Source organism: Panulirus ornatus, chromosome 20, assembly GCF_036320965.1.
Source record: "Panulirus ornatus isolate Po-2019 chromosome 20, ASM3632096v1, whole genome shotgun sequence".
NCBI classification, from domain to species: domain Eukaryota; kingdom Metazoa; phylum Arthropoda; class Malacostraca; order Decapoda; family Palinuridae; genus Panulirus; species Panulirus ornatus.
The window spans coordinates 49,648,328-49,668,214 of NC_092243.1; the positions used below are offsets into that span (position 1 = coordinate 49,648,328).

A 19,887-nucleotide genomic window follows, 5' to 3' on the forward strand; every position below is an offset into this window, starting at 1 on the left:
TGCGGCGCCCAGGAACAAGGGCGCTACACACACACACACACACACACAGCACTACAGGAGCCTACCTGCTCAAGGATCCTGCTCTTCCTTCTGATATCCTCCTGCTGGGGGAGGCTGGTGGTGAGAGGCGCTGCTGATGGTGGCAGCGGCGGTGGCGGCGGCGCTGAGGGTTATGGTGGTGGGGATGATGATGATGGAGGTGGTGGTGGTGGTGGAGATGGAGGTTGTTGGTGGAGATGGTAGTGGTGGTGGAGGTGGTGGTGGTGAGGGCGGACGAGGAGTGGTGGTGGAGCGCCGCCTCTCTGCTGCCCCGCCACTGCCACTCCCGCCGGGTTACTACTACTCACGCCACCACCACCACCACCACCACCCTCCAGCACCGCTCTCACCCCCGCCACCACCACCACCACCCTCCACACCCCCACCACCACACTTACACACGCGCTACACACACACACACTCTCTCTCTCTCACTCTCTCTCTCTCTCTCTCTCTCTCTCTCTCTCTCTCTCTCTCTCTCTCTCTCTCCCACACACACACGCACACACACAGCCCAAGGCTAGACACATGGAGGGCGAGGGAGGCGGTGAGGAAGGATGGTCGGTAGTGAGGTGTGTGTGTGTGTGTGTGTGTGTGTGTGTGGCAGGGCTGCGCATGCTCCTCCCCTGAGCCAGCCTCTCATTGACAGAGGCAGCCCCCCTCCCTCACTCACACCCTCCCTCCCTCCCTCCCTCACTCCAGCACCCCCAACCACCCTCAGTCTGGTAGGAGGGCTCGCTCCCTCCTCCTCCTCCTCCATACACACTCACTAACCACCCCCCTCCTCCCTAATCCCACAGTGTACCCCAGGTAGGTACAGTGTACAGTGTAGTACACCAGGCCAGCTGGGTAGGCCGGGGGTGTATAGCGAGTTAGGGCCGCTGGGAGCAGGAAGAGAGGTGGACGCCAGCCAGTATGGTCGACAGGTGCGGCGGGGAGGGCCGGCACGCCGCCCTAACCGTCGCCTGCCACCGATCAATAGCGTAGCCTGGCCCGGCCTGCAGAGTATGAATGTTGTACTCTAAACTTACTACGTCTCCCCCACCCACCGCCGACCCCCGCCACCCCACCAGGAGGTGCGGCCGCCCCACCCCACCCCACCCACACACTAACCCCCGACACTACAACCCAACACCCCTACCTACTCCAACCCCACAACCCCCACAAGAAACAATCCTACCCCCCCAAAACTACCCCTAACACTACCCCACCACACCCCCACACACACCGAACACTGCCATCCCGACGATCCTACCCTGAAACTACCACCCTAGGTCGTCCCGACAACCCTAACCCGACGCTACCATCCCAATACTTCCTTCCCGACCATCCTACCCCGGCACGACCACCCTATCCCCAGATACTACCAGCCCGATACTGCTACCCCGACACTACCACACTGATACTACCACCCTGACACTACCACCCTGACACTACTATCCCGACACTACCACACTGACACTACTATCCCGACACTACCAACCTGACACTACTATCCCGACACTACCACAATGACACTACCACCCTGACACTACTATCCCGACACTACCACCCTGACACTACATCCCGACACTACCATCCTGACACTACTATCCCGACACTACCACACTCACACTACTATCCCGACACTACCACATTGACACTACCACCCTGACACTACTATCCCGACACTACCACCCTGACACTACTATCCCGACACTACCACACTGACACTACTATCCCGACACTACCACACTGACACTATTATCCCGACACTACCAACCTGACACTACTATCCCGACACTGCCACACTGACACTACTATCCCGACACTACCACCCTGACACTACTATCCTGACACTACCACACTGACACTACTATCCCGACACTACCACACTGACACTATTATCCCGACACTACCAACCTGACACTACTATCCCGACATTACCACACTGACACTACCACCCTGACACTACTATCCCGACACTACCACCCTGACACTACTATCCCGACACTACCTCCCTGACACTACTATCCCGACACTACCACACTGACACTACCACCCTGACACTACTATCCCGACACTACTATCCCGACACTACCACACTGACACTACTATCCCGACACTACCACCCTGACACTACTATCCCGACACTACCACCCTGACACTACTATCCCAACACTACCACCCTGACACTACTATCCCGACACTACCACCCTGACACTACTATCCCGACACTACCACCCTGACACTACTATCCCGACACTACTCTCCTGACACTACTATCCCGACACTACTCTCCTGACACTACTATCCCGACACTACCACCTTGACACTACTATCCCGACACTACCACCATGACACTACTATCCCGACACTACCACTCTGACACTACTATCCCGACACTACCACCTTGACACTACTAACCCGACACTACCACCCTGACACTACTATCCCGACACTACCACCCTGACACTACTATCCCGACACTACCACCCTGACACTACTATCCCAACACTACCACCCTGACACTACAATCCCAACACTACTATCCCGACACTACCACCTTGACACTACTATCCCGACACTACCCTCCTGACACTACTATCCCGACACTACCCTCCTGACACTACTATCCCGACACTACCACACTGACACTATTATCCCAACACTACCACCCTGACACTACTATCCCGACACTACCAACCTGACACTACTATCCCGACACTACCACCCTGACACTACTATCCCGACACTACCACCCTGACACTATTATCCCGCCACTACCACCCTGACATTACTATCCCGACACTACTATCCCGACACTACCACCCTGACACTACCAACCTGACACTACCACCCTAACACTAGTATCCCGACACTACCATCCTGACACTACTATCCCGACACTACCACCCTGACACTGCCAACCTGACACTACCATCCCAGCACTGCCAACCTGACACTATCATCCCAACTCTGCCAACCTGATACTACCATCCCAGCACTGCCAACCTGACACTACCATCCCAACACTGCCAACCTGACACTACCATCCCAGCACTGCCAACCTGACACTACCACCCTGACACCACTATCCCGACACTACCACCCTGACACTGCCAATCTGATACTACCATCCCAGCAATGCGAACCTGACACTACCATCCCAGTACTGCCAACCTGACACTACCATCCCAGCAGTGCCAACCTGACACAGCATCCCAACACCGCCAACCTGACACTACCATCCCAGCACTGCCAACCAGACACTACCATCCCAGCTCTGCCAACCTGTCACTACCATCTCAGCACTGCCACCCTGACATTACCATCCCAGCACTGCCAACCAGACACTACCACCCCAGAACTGCCAACCAGACACTACCATCCCAGTACTGCCACCCCTATACTGCCTACCTAACACTAACAACCCGACACCGCAAACTTCGACACTGCCACCCTAATACTGCAACCCCGACACTACCACCCCGAAACAGCCGCCCTAACAAAACCGCCCTGCACTACCACCCCCGACAACACTGCCACCCAGAACTACCATCCCGACACTGCCGCCCAAAGAAAACTACCCTAACACTGCTACCCCCGACAATACTACCACCCAGCACTACCACCCAGACACAGCCGCCCTAACAAAACCACCCTAGCACTACCACCCCGGACAACACTGCCACCCAGCACTACCACCCCTGACACAGCCGCCCTAAGAAAACTACCCTAACACTGCCACCCCAGAAACACTGCCACCCAGCACTACCACCCAGAGACAGCCACCCCAACAATACAACCCTAACACTGCCACCCCTGACAACACTGCCACCCAGCACTACCACCCAGAGACAGCCGCCCTAAAGCAATATCCCTAACAATGCCACCCGGACAACACTGCCACCCAGCACTAACACCCCAAGACAGCCGCCCAGACACAATATCCCTAACATTGCCACCCTGACAATATCACCCCAACACTGCCGCCCCAGCACTGCCAACCAACCTTAATCTGGAACCCCGGAATTCCACCCTGACATTACCAACCCATCACTGCCACCCCAAAATTACCGACCCGGCCACTCCAACATTGCTCCCCCAACACTACCACTCCAACATTGCTTCCCCAACACTGCCACTTCAACACTGCTTCCCAACACTACCACTCCAAAACTGCTTCCCCAAATCTCCCACTTCAACAATGCTTCCCCAACACTACCACTCCAACATTGCTTTCCCAAAACTACCACTCCAACACTGCTTCCCCACCACTACCAGTCTAACACTGCTTCCCCACCACTACCAGTTTAACACTGCTTCCCCAAAACTACCACTCCAACACTGCTTCCCCAACACTACCAGTCAAACACTGCTTCCCCAAACCTACCACTCCAACACTGCTTCCCCAACACTACCAGTCTAATACTGCTTCCCCAAACCTACCACTCCAACACTGCTTCCCCAACACTACCAGTCTAATACTGCTTCCCCAAACCTACCACTCCAACACTGCTTCCCCAACACTACCAGTCTAACACTGCTTCCCCAAAACTACCACTCCAACACTGCTTCCCCAACACTACCAGTCTAATACTGCTTCCCCAAACCTACCACTCCAACACTGCTTCCCCAACACATTACTCGAACAACGCCATCCATACTCACACTACCATCCCAAGACTGCCAACCCAACAGTGCCTCCCTGACACTACCACCACAACAAGTCCAACCAAACACTACCATCCTAACAATGCTGCCTTAGAGATACCATCCCAACACTGCCGCCCCGACACTACCAACCCAACACTGAAACCCCAACACTACCACCCTGAGTCGCACCGCCCCGCCCCGCCCCGCCCCGACACTGCTTCCCCAAAACTACCAACCGAGAACTACCACACAGACACTACCATCCTAACTACTATCCACACACATACTACCACCCTAACACCACCAACCACATACTACCATCCTAACTCTACTGCCCACATACTACCATCCTAACACTATCAAACATACTACCATCCTAACACTACCACACAGGAAATATCAACCCAACACTACCAACCACATACTGCCATCCTAAAATTACCACACACAAAATACCATCCTAACACTACCACACACATACTACCATCCTAACTCTACCATCCACATACTATCATCCTAACACTACCACAAACATACTACCATCCTAACACTAACTCCCACATACTACCATCCTAACACTACCACACACATACTACCATCCTAACTCTACCATCCACATACTATCATCCTAACACTACCACAAACATACTACCATCCTAACACTAACTCCCACATACTACCATCCTAATACTACCACACACATACTACCACCCTAACACTACCACACACATACTACCATCCTAACACTACCACACACATACTACCATCCTAACACTACCACACACATACTACCATCCTAACACTACCACACACAAAATACCATCCTAACACTACCACACACATACTACATCCTAACACTACCACACATATACTACCATCCTAACACTACCACACACATACTACCATCCTAACACTACCACACACATACTACCATCCTAACACTACCACACACATACTACCATCCTAACACTACCACACACAAACTACCATCCTAACACTACCACACACATACTACCATCCTAACACTACCACACACATACTACCATCCTAACACACACACATACTACCATCCTAACACTACCACACACATACTACCATCCTAACACTACCACACACATACTACCATCCTAACACTACCACACACATACTACCATCCTAACACTATCACACACATACTACCATCCTAACACTACCACACACATACTACCATCCTAACACTACCACACACATACTACCATCCTAACACTACCACACACATACTACCATCCTAACACTACCACACACATACTACCATCCTAACACTACCACACACATACTACCATCCTAACACTACCACACACATACTACCATCCTAACACTACCACACACATACTACCATCCTAACACTACCACAAACATACTACCATCCTAACACTACCACACACATACTACCATCCTAACACTACCACACACATACTACCATCCTAACACTACCACACACATACTACCATCCTAACACTACCACACACATACTACCATCCTAACACTACCACACACATACTACCATCCTAACACTACCACACACATACTACCATCCTAACACTACCACACACATACTACCATCCTAACACTACCACACACATACTACCATCCTAACACTACCACACACATACTACCATCCTAACACTACCACACACATACTACCATCCTAACACTATCACACACATACTACCATCCTAACACTATCACACACATACTACCATCCTAACACTACCACACATATACTACCATCGTAACACTACCACACACACACATACTACCATCCTAACAGTACCACACCCACATACTACCATCCTAACACTACCACACACATACTACCATCCTAACTCTACCACACACATACTACCATCCTAACACTACCACACATACATCATAACACTATCACCAACATACTACCATCCTAACACTACCACACACATAATACCATCCTAACACTACCACACACATATTACCATACTAACACTACCACACACATACTACCATCGTAACACTACCACATACATACTACCATCCTAACACTACCACACACATACTGCCATCCTAACACTACCACACACATACTACCATCCTAACACTACCACAAACATACTACCATCCTAACACTACCACACACACATACTACCACCCTAACAATACCACACACAAATACCATCCTCACACTTTCACACACATATTACCTTCCTAACACTACCACACACATAATACCATCCTAACACTACCACACACATATTACCATCCTAACACTACCACACACATACTACCATCCTAACACTACCACACACATACTACCATCCTAACACTACCACACACATACTACCATCCTAACACTTTCACAAACATACTACCATCCTAACACTACCACACATATACTACCATCCTAACACTACCACACACATACTACCATCCTCACACTATCACCAACATACTACCATCCTAACACTACCACACACCTACTACCATCATAACACTACCACACTCATACTACCATCCTAACACTATCACCAACATACTACCATCCTAACACTACCACGCACATACTACCATCCTAACACTACCACACACAAACTACCATCCTAGCACTACCACACACATTCTACCACCCTAGCACTACCACACACATACTACCATCCTAACACTATCACCATTATACTACCATCCTAACACTACCACACACATACTGCCATCCTAACATTACCACCCACATACTACCTTCCTATCACTACCACACACATACTGCCACCCACATATTACCATCCTAACAATACCTCCCCGTCACTACCACCGTAACACTGCCACCCAGTGACTACCACCCCGACAATACCATCCCAACACTGCCACCCAGTGATACCACCACGACACTACCATCCCAACACTGCCACCCAGCGACTACCATCCCGACACTATCCCAACAATGCCACCATGACACTACAATCCCAACACTACCATCTCAACACTGCCACCCCGACACTACCATCCCAATACTGCCACCCCGACACTGCCATCCCAATACTGCCACCCCAACACTGCCACCCCGACACTACCATCCTAATACTGCCACCCCGACACTACCATCCCAATACTGCCACCCCGACACTGCCATCCCAATACTGCCACCCCAACACTGCCACCCCGACACTACCATCCCAATACTGCCACCCCGACACTGCCATCCCAATACTGCAATCCCAACACTGCCACCTCGACACTACCATCCCAATACTGCCATCCGACACAACCATCCCAATACTGCCACCCCAACACTACCAGCCCGAGACTACCATCCCAACACTGCCAACCCGACACTACCACCCCGACAATACCATCCCACTGCCAACCCGACACTACCATCCCAACACTGCCACCCCGACACTACCATCCCAACACTGCCAACCCGACACTACCATCTCAACACAGCCAACCCGACACTACCATCCCAACACTACCACCCCGACACTACCACCCCAACACTGCCACCCCGACACGACCATCCCAACACTGCCAACCCGACACTACCATCCCAACACTGCCACCCCGACACTACCACCCCAACACTGCCACCCCGACACTACCATCCCAATACTGCCATCACAACACCGCCATCACAACACTACCATCCCAACACCGCCATCACAACACTACCATCCCAACACTGCCATCCTAACACTACCACCCCGACACTACCACCCCGACACTACCACCCCGACACTACCATCCCAACACTGCCACCCCGACGCTACCATCTCAACACTACCATCACAACACTACCATCCCAACACCGCCATCACAACACTGCCATCCCAACAATGCCATTCTGACACTACCATCCCAACACTGCCACCCCGACACTACCATCACAACACCGCCACCCCAACACTGCCACCCCAACACCACCATCACAACACTGCCATCCTAACACTGCCATTCTGACACTACCATCCCAACACCGCCATCACAACACTGCCATCACAACACTGCCACCCCGACACTACCATCCCAACACTGCCATCACAACACTACCATCCCAACACCGCCATCACAACACTACCATCCCAACACTGCCATCACAACACTACCATCCCAACACCGCCATCACAACACTACCATCCCAACACTACCATCACAACACTACCATCCAAACACCGCCATCACAACACTACCATTCCAACACTGCCATCACAACACTACCATCCCAACACCGCCATCACAACACTACCATCCCAACATTACCATCACAACACTACCATCCAAACACCGCCATCACAACACTACCATTCCAACACTGCCATCACAACACTACCATCCCAACACCGCCATCACAACACTACCATCCCAACACCACCATCACAACACTACCATCCCAACACCGCCATCACAACACTACCATCCCAACACTGCCATCACAACACTACCATCCCAACACCGCCATCACAACACTACCATCCCAACACCGCCATCACAACACTACCATTCCAACACTGCCATCACAACACTACCATCCCAACACCGCCATCACAACACTACCATCCCAACACCGCCATCACAACACTACCATCCCAACACTGCCATCACAACACTACCATCCCAACACCGCCATCACAACACTACCATCCCAACACTGCCATTCTGACACTACCATCCCAACATCGCCATCACAACACTACCATCCCAACACCGCCATCACAACACTGCCATCACAACACTACCACCCCAACACCGCCATCACAACACTACCATCCCAACACTGCCATTCTGACACTACCATCCCAACATCGCCATCACAACACTACCATCCCAACACTGCCATTCTGAAACTACCATCCCAACACCGCCATCACAACACTACCATCCCAACACCGCCATCACAACACTGCCATCCCAACACTACCATCACAACACTACCATCCCAACACCACCATCACAACACTACCATGCCAACATCGCCATCACAACACTACCATCCCAACACTGCCATTCTGACACTACCATCCCAACACAGCCATCACAACACTACCATCCCAACACCACCATCACAACACTGCCATCACAACACTACCACCCCAACACCGCCATCACAACACTACCATCCCAACACTGCCATTCTGACACTACCATCCCAACACCGCCATCACAACACTACCATCCCAACACTGCCATCCCAACACTACCATCCCAACACTGCCATCCCAACACCGCCATCACAACACTACCATCCCAACACTACCATCACAACACTACCATCCCAACACTACCACCCCGACACTACCATCCCAACACTGTCACCCCGACACTACCACCCCGACAATACCAACCCAACACTGCCACCCCAACACTACCACCACGACAATACCATCCCAACACTACCACCCAGACAATACCATCCCAACACTGCCACCCCGACACTACCATCCCAACACTGCCACCCCGACACTACCATCCCAATACTGCCACCCCGACACTACTATCCCAATACTGCCACCCCGACACTACCATCCCAATACTGCCACCCCGACACTATCATCCCAACACTGCCACCCCAACACAACCACCCCGATACTACCATCCCAATACTGCCACCCGGACACTACTATCCCAATACTGCCACCCCGACACTACCATCCCAATACTGCCACCCCGACACTACCATCCCAACACTGCCACCCCGACACTACCATCCCAATACTGCCACCCCGACACTGCCACCCCAACACTATCATCCCAACACTGCCATCCCAACACTGCCACCTCAACAATACCATCCCAACACTGCCACTCCAACACTGCCACCCCGACACTACCATCCCAACACTGCCACCCCAACACTACCATCCCAACACAGCCACTCCAACACTACCATCCCAACACTACCATCCCAACACTACCATCCCGACACTACCATCCCAATACTGCCACCCCAACACTACCATCCCAATACTACCATCCCAACACTGCCACCCCAACACTGCCACCCCGACACTACCATCCCAACACTACCACCCCGACAATACCATCCCAACACCACCATCCCAACACTACCATCCCAACACTACCACCCCGACAATACCATCCCAACACTGCCACCCCAACACAGCCACTCCAACACTGCCACCCCGACATTACCATCCCAATACTGCCACCCCGACACTACCATCCCAATACTGCCACCCCGACACTGCCACCCCAACACTACCATCCCAATACTGCCATCCCAACACCGCCACCCCAACACTACCACCTCAACAATACCATCCCAACACAGCCACTCCAACACTACCACCCCAACACTACCATCCCAACACTGCCACCCCAACACTGCCACCCCAACACTGCCACCCCAACACTACCATCCCAACACTGCCACCCCGACACTACCATCCCAACACTGCCACCCCAACACTGCCACCCCGACACTACCATCCCAACACTGCCACCCCGACACTACCATCCCAACACTGCCACCCCGACACTACCATCCCAATACTGCCACCCCGACACTACCATCCCAATACTGCCACCCCGACACTAACATCCCAACACAGCCATCCCAACACTACCATCCAAACACAGCCATCCCAAAACAGCCATCCCAACACTACCATCCCAACACTGCCATCCCGACACTGCCACCCCGACACTACCATCCCAATACTGCCACCCCAACACAGCCATTCCAACACTACCATCCCAACACTGCCACCCCGACACCACCATCCAAACACAGCCATCCCAACAGCCATCCCAACACAGCCATCCCAACACTACCATCCCAACACTACCATCCCAACACTACCATCCCAACACAGCCACCCCAACACTACCATCACAACACTACCACCCCAACACAGCGATCCCAACACTACCATCCCAACACTACCATCCCAACACAGCCATCCCAACACTACCATCCCAACACAGCCATCCCAACACAGCCATCCCAACACTGCCACCCCGACACCACCATCCAAACACAGCCATCCCAACAGCCATCCCAACACTACTATCCCAACACAGCCATCGCAACACTACCATCCCAACACAGCCATCCCAACACTACCATCCCAACACAGCCATCCCAACACTACCTTCCCAACGCAGCCATCCCAACACTGCCACTCCGACACCACCATCCAAACACAGCCATCCGAACATCACCACCCCAACATAGCCATCCCAACACTACCACCCCAACACTACCATCCCAACACAGCCATCCCAACACTACCACCCCAACACTACCATCCCAACACAGCCATCCCAACACTACCATCCCAACACAGCCATCCCAACACAGCCATCCCAACACTACCACCCCAACACTACCATCCCAACACAGCCATCCCAACACTACCATCCCAACACAGCCAACCCAACACTACCATCCCAACACAGCCATCCCAACACAGCCATCCCGACACTACCATCCCAATACAGCCATCATCAACCCTAACATTAACAACCAACAGGCCAGCACTACCAGCCCGGCACAACAGTTAATACAACGGAGTTCAGACCACAACAGACCACTGGATCCTTAATGATGGTGGCAGGGATCAGACATTCAGTGATTAATGTGGCAGCAGCACAAAGATGGACACGGTTATCTAAGGCCTGTGAACTTACTGTACGTACATCTAAGATGCAAATAAAGTGAGTCGTGGGTCTGAAGCAAAACAGTGATCAAACCTATGCTTTCTACACCGTATCTATGGTACTGCTCTCAACCACGATAATTACCAAGTAAATCATTCTATATCTTAACAATCCTGTCGAAGACAGAAGTACTTCGCCTCATGTGAGGCAAAACGTTCGTGCATGAGTTAATGGACTGAGCGGGGCAGCTGGAGGGATGTCTGATCATTATCTGGAGGAGGCGAAGGTGAAGATTTGTAGAGGTTTTCAGAAAAGAAGAGAGAATGTTGGGGTGAAGAGAGTGGTGAGAGTAAGTGAGCTTGGAAAGGAAACTTGTGTGAGGAAGTACCAGGAGAGACTGAGTGCAGAATGGAAAAAGGTGAGAGCAAATGACGTAAGGGGAGTGGGGGAGGAATGGGATGTATTTAGGGAAGCAGTGATGGCTTGTGCAAGAAATGCCTGTGGCATGAGAAAGGTGGGAGGTGGGAAGATTAGAAAGGGTAGTGAGTGGTGGGATGAAGAAGTAAGATTGTTAGTGAAAGAGAATAGAGAGGCGCTTAGAGATTTTTTGCAGAGAAGTAATGCAAATGGCTGGGAGATGTATAAAATAAAGCGGCAGGAGGTTAGGAGAAAGGTGCAAGAGGTGAAAGAGGGCAAATGAGAGTTGGGGTGAGAGAGTATCATTAAGTTTTAAGGGGAATAAAAAGATGTTTTGGAAGGAGGTAAATAAAGTGCGTAAGACAAGAGAACAAATGGGAACACCGGTGAAGGGGGCTAATGGGGAGATAATAACAAATAGTGGTGAAGTGAGGAGATGGAGTGAGATTTTTTTAAGGTTTGTTGAATGTGCGATGATAGAGTGGCAGATATAGGGTGTTTTGGTCGAGGTGGTGTGCGAAGTGAAAGGGTCAGGGAGAATGGTTTGGTAAACAGAGGAGAGGTAGTGAAGGCTTTGCAGAAGATGAAGGCCGGCAAGGCGGCGGGTATAGATGGTATTGCATTGGAATTTATTAAAAAAAGGGAGTGACTGTGTTGTTGACTGGTTGGTGAGGATATTCAATGTATGTATAGTTCATGGTGAAGTGCCTGAGGATTGGCGGAATGCATGCATAATGCCATTGTACAAAGGAAAATGGGATAAGGGAGAGTGTTCAAATTACAGAGGCATAAGTCTGTTGAGTATTCCTGGGAAATTATATGGGAGGGTATTGACTGAGAGGGTAAAGACATGTACAAAGCATCAGATTGGGGAAGAGCAGTGTGGTTTCAGAAGTGGTAGATGTGTGGATCAGGTGTTTGCTTTGAAGAATGTATGTGAGAAATACTTAGAAAAATAGATGGATTTGTATGAAGCATTTATGGATCTGGGAAAGGCATATGATAGCGTTGATAGAGATGCTTTGTGGAAGGTATTAAGAGTATATGGTGTGGGAGGTAAGTTGCTAGAAGCAGTGAAAAGTTTTTACCAAGGATGTAAGGCATGTGTACGAATAGAAAGACACGAAAGTGATTGGTTCCCAGTGAATGTAGGTTTGCGGCAAGGGTGCGTGATGTCTCCATGGTTGTTTAATTTGTTTATGGATGGGGTGGTTAGGGAGATGAATGCAAGAGTTTTGGAGAGAGGGGCAAGTATGCAGTCTATTGTAAATGAGAGGGCTTGGGAAGTGAGTCAGTTGTTCGCTGATGATACAGCGCTGGTGGCTGATTCGGGTGAGAAAATGCAGAAGTTGGTGGCTGAGTTTGGTAAAGCGTGTGAAAGAAGAAAGCTGAGAGTAAATGTGAATAAGAGCAAGGTTATTAGGTTCAGTACGGTTTAGGGAAAAGTTAATTAGGAGATAAATTTGAATGGAGAAAAACTGGAGGAAGTGAAGTGCTTTAGATATCTGTGAGTGGATTTAGCAGCGGATAGCTCCATGGAAGCGGAAGTGAGTCATACGGTGGGGAAGGGGCGAAGGTTCTGGGAGAGTTGAAGAATGTGTGGAAGGCAAGAAAGTTATCTCGGAGAGCAAAAATGGATATGTTTCAAGGAATAGCGATTCCAACAAGGTTATATGGTTGCGAGGCGTGGGCTACAGATAAAGTTGTGCGGAGGAGGGAGGATGCGTTGGAAATTAAACGTTTGAGGACAATATGTGGTGTGAGGTGGTTTGATCGGGTAAGAAATGAAAGGGTAAGAGACGTGAGGTAATAAAAAGAGTGTGGTTGAGAGAGCAGAAGAGGGTGTGTTGAAATGGTTTGGTCACATGGAGAGCATGAGTGAGGAAAGATTGACAAAGAGGATATATGTGTCAAAAGTAGAGGGAACGAGAAGTAGTGGGAGACCAAATTGGAGGTGGAATGATGGAGTGAAAAAGATTTTGAGCTATCGGGGCCTGAACATACAGGAGGGTGAAAGGCGTGCAAGGAATAGAGTGAATCGGAACGATGTAGTATACCGGGGTCGACGTGTTGTCAATGGATTGAACCAGGGCATGTGGAGCGTCTGGGGTAAACCATGCTAAATTTTGTGTGGCCTGGATGTGGAAAGGGATCTGTGGTTTCGGTGCATTACACATGACAGCTAGAGACTGAGTGTGAACGAATGTGGCATTTTTTGTATTTTCCTAGCGTTACCTCGCGCGCGGAGGGTTGCTATTTCAAGTGTGGCGGGGTGGCGACGAATGGATGAAGGCAGCAAGTATGAATATGTGCATATATATATATATATATATATATATATATATATATATATATATATATATATATATATATATATATATACATATATATATATATATATATATATATATATATATATATATATATATATATATATATATATATATATATATATATTTTGCTTTGTCGCTGTCTCCCGCGTTTGCGAGGTAGCGCAAGGAAACAGACGAAAGAAATGGCCCAACCCACCCCCCATACACATGTATATACATACACGTCCACACACGCAAATATACATACCTACACAGCTTTCCATGGTTTACCCCAGACGCTTCACATGCCCTGATTCAATCCACTGACAGCACGTCAACCCCGGTATACCACATCGATCCAATTCACTCTATTCCTTGCCCGCCTTTCACCCTCCTGCATGTTCAGGCCCCGATCACTCAAAATCTTTTTCACTCCATCTTTCCACCTCCAATTTGGTCTCCCACTTCTCCTCGTTCCCTCCACCTCCGACACATATATCCTCTTGGTCAATCTTTCCTCACTCATTCTCTCCATGTGACCAAACCATTTCAAAACACCCTCTTCTGCTCTCTCAACCACGCTCTTTTTATTTCCACACATCTCTCCTACCCTTACATTACTTACTCGATCAAACCACCTCACACCACACATTGTCCTCAAACATCTAATTTCCAGCACATCCACCCTCCTGCGCACAACTCTATCCATAGCCCACGCCTCGCAACCATACAACATTATTGGAACCACTATTCCTTCAAACATACCCATTTTTGCTTTCCGAGATAATGTTCTCGACTTCCACACATTCTTCAAGGCTCCCAGGATTTTCGCCCCCTCCCCTACCCTATGATTCACTTCCGCTTCCATGGTTCCATCCGCTGCCAGATCCACTCCCAGATATCTAAAACACTTCACTTCCTCCAGTTTTTCTCCATTCAAACTTACCTCCCAATTGACTTGACCCTCAACCCTACTGTACCTAATAACCTTGCTCTTATTCACATTTACTCTTAACATTCTTCTTTCACACACTTTACCAAACTCAGTCACCAGCTTCTGCAGTTTCTCACATGAATCAGCCACCAGCGCTGTATCATCAGCGAACAACAACTGACTCACTTCCTAAGCTCTCTCATCCACAACAGACTTCATTCTTGCCCCTCTTTCCAAAACTCTTGCATTCACCTCCCTAACAACCCCATCCATAAACAAATTAAACAACCATGGAGACATCACACACCCTTGCCGCAAACCTACATTCACTGAGAACCAATCACTTTCCTCTCTTCCTACACGTACACATGCCTTACATCATCGATAAAAACTTTTCACTGCTTCTAACAACTTGCCACCCACACCATATATTCTTAATACCTTCCACAGAGCATCTCTATCAACTGTATCATATGCCTTCTCCAGATCCATAAATGCTACATACAAATCCATTTGCTTTTCTAAGTATTTCTCACATACATTCTTCAAAGCAAACACCTGATCCACACATCTTCTACCACTTCTGAAACCACACTGCTCTTCCCCAATCTGATGCTCTGTACATGCCTTCACCCTCTCAATCAATACCCTCCCATATAATTTACCAGGAATACTCAACAAACTTATACCTCTGTAATTTGAGCACTCACTCTTATCCCCTTTGCCTTTGTACAATGGCACTAAGCACGCATTCCACCAATCCTCAGGCACCTCACCATGAGTCATACATACATTAAATAACCTTACCAACCAGTCAACAATACAGTCACCCCCTTTTTTAATAAATTCCACTGCAATACCATCCAATATATATATATATATATATATATATATATATATATATATATATATATATATATATATATATATATGTCAGTGTATGTATATGTATGTATACGTTGATATGTACAGGTATGTATATGTGCGTGTGTGGGCGTTTATGTAAATACATGTATATGTGGGTCGGTTTGGCCTTTCTTTCGTGTTTCCTTGCGCTACTTCGCTAACGGGGCAGACGGCGTTTAAGTATAATGATATATATATATATATATATATATATATATATATATATATAACCACGAGTGAAATCAGGCGAATCTCTCCATAGGCAACTCAATAGATCGAGATTACCGACATCTTTAGTGATTGTAAATACCTGTATTAGATCACCTCTTAACCTTCTCACTTCTATGTCAACTAAATCTAATCATCTTACTCGACTCTCATAGGATTTGTTTTTTTTTTTTCAGGCCGGGGGGATCATCTTGGTGGCTCACACCACCTCTGTATCTCTCTCCATTCTGCTTAGACCCTTCTTCAAGTAGGGTGACCAAAACTGGCCACAATATTCCAGGCGGGGACGCTCCACTGACATGTAAAGTAACTCCTTGAGACTTCGGTTGGGAAGCCCTGCCTGAGAATCCAAGAATTTTGTTCGCCTTTTTTTTAACTGCTTCTGTGCACTGTTTACTCGGCTTTAGGTCAACAGACTATCACATCCAAGTCTATTTTCCGTATTCACCTTCTGTAGGTCAACATGCACTTTCATTTTTAATACTGATATGTAAAACTCTGCAATATATCAATATCAAAATTCATCTGCCACCTACAAGCCTAGTGCACCAGTTCCGTCTGTCCGTTTGAAGCTTCAGACGTTCAATTTGCCGTAAATTCTATTTCCCAACTTTGTATCGCCTGCAGATTTCGACATCTCACAATGCAGCCCCCATTATCATTATTAATATACATGAAGAAAAGAACCGGTACCAAAACTGATCCTTGGGGCACACCACTTAATACGTCTTGACCATTGATCACTATCCTATATATGGCCAGTCAGTCAATTTCCTAATCCTCAAAGTACAACTCCATTTATATCATTTGACTTAAATTTTGTCAGTAACCCTTCATGTGGTTATATCGAATTCAATTTGAAAATGGAAACAGATGAGATCAAATGCTTTGCTTTCGTCATAAATGTTGATTATTCCATAAAACAAAAAAAAAAATGACTTGTCAAACATGAGCGATTTCGTCAAAAATCATACCGAGAATTGTTTATGAATTGGTGATCCTCTATAAGGTTTACGAACTTATTCCGAATAACAGTTTCCATAGTTATCAAGCACAAACGTTACGCTAATTGGACGATAATTGCCGTGCAGATTCTTACTACCTGTTGATAGGAGCAGCCAAGGGTTTAACTATCTGATATTTCGTCTTTTTTTACTGTCCTTAGATAAAGATTATTTGGTCCTGCTGTTTTATTTACTCTCATTCCATTCAGCACTGATAACATATCTCCATCTTTTATGTCAATATGTTGCACAATGTTTTGCCGTCTTATCAACTTAGCTGGATACGTCACGTGACTGTATCCTCAACAGTAAACACAAGGGGCAAAAAATCGTCCACAAATCTTTGTCATGGCTTCGTCGTCTAGTATCGTCACAATATTTGATTGGGTAATGTTTCTCTTACTTCTAACATAAATATAAAGCTCATTTTTATGCCAATTTCAGCAATATACTCTTCATACTGGCGTTTGCCTTTGCGTGTCTCTTAGTTTCTCAACGCATAATTACGTAATTTACTCCGTCATGTTTCTATGAGTGTCTCATGTGCTGCTTTCACAGACATCAAGCACTTCATTATCTCATCGCCCCGCCACTTCTGCTTCATTTGGATGGAAGCATGACTACTATGTACACATTCGTACATATGTTCCCTCCACTACTTTGAAAGTATTACTAAATCTTTCCTTGCCACAGGCTAAAGTTTACATACTCTCCCTTCTGTCTCTCATTTTTTTCATGTAGGGTGACCAAAATTCGCCACAATATTCAAGAAGTTGACGAACCAGTGAATTGTAGAGAGTAAAGATGATTTCCTTGGACTTGAAATCGAAAGCTCTACCTATGAAACCAGGAAATTTCGTTCGGACTTTTCACTGCTTACTTGGTTTCAGGTCACCAGAGATTATTACACCCGTCTTTATCCTCATTTACCTTCCGCAATTCAAGAGAATCCACATTTAGGCTTCTCATCTAAAAGTGCTATCGCACTATCAAGCACATTCAGATAAGAGCTCACGCCCCGTGTACTCAAGAGGGATTCTCCACCACTCAGACACCAGTACGTTCAAGTCACCCATTAAGATCGGGTCTTGATCATAAAAGATTTCTTCCAACTGATCAAAATGTCTGTCGTTTACCTTCGTTGTCTGTGCAGGGGGGTGGCATACAGGGGGGTATCTATAAACTAATCCTACAGTAATTTTCTTCTGAAGTATCTTTAATTTTTCAACAAAAACGGAGCTAATCTCATCAACAGCTACAACATTACCATTCCCAACACAGCCACACTACAAATCCCAACACTGCCAAACTTCCATCCCAACACAGCCACACTACCGTCCTAACACTGCCACTCAACCCTCTTCTCCCCCAACTGGATAACTGGATTACACGTCAATGGAGCTACCGTCTTCACGTAAGACTGTCATCCTGCAATCATTTTCATAGTGAAAGCGAGCATATACTAGACCAACTTACCAGTGAACCAGAGAGTCAGTAAGAATGTTCTTGGGTAGGGCGCCGCCATTAGCTTGCAGTGTCATCGCTACGGCGGTCGCCCACAGTAAACACCTTGACACTGAAATATACCAACACCAACATGGTCCTCATATCCACACGGCGTCCCGCCAATTCACCTCTGGAATGTCTATACTGTCTTTACTGTACCTGAGCTCACCTACACCTCTCCACCCTAGTCCCTAACACAAGCAGCTAAGTAGAGGGACCAGCTAAACACAGTGCATAAGAGAGGATGCAGGATCATCCTGGGCCTCTATTATACCAC

The 19,887-nt window shown here is 48.2% G+C and overlaps 1 protein-coding gene across 4 annotated transcripts in view; it reads right to left on the reverse strand.

Moving 5' to 3' along the window:
• Positions 1 to 19,887, reverse strand: part of LOC139755996 (glucocorticoid-induced transcript 1 protein-like) — a 316,760-nt gene that overhangs the window by 140,790 nt on the left and 156,083 nt on the right. The window contains exon 1 of one of the 4 annotated variants that reach the window (XM_071674919.1): positions 66 to 399. The exons of the other annotated variants lie outside the window; for them this stretch is intronic. The gene's annotated coding sequence lies outside the window, so the exon portion shown is untranslated. Of the gene's footprint in view, positions 1 to 65; positions 400 to 19,887 lie in introns of those variants that run through there. 4 annotated transcript variants of the gene reach the window in all.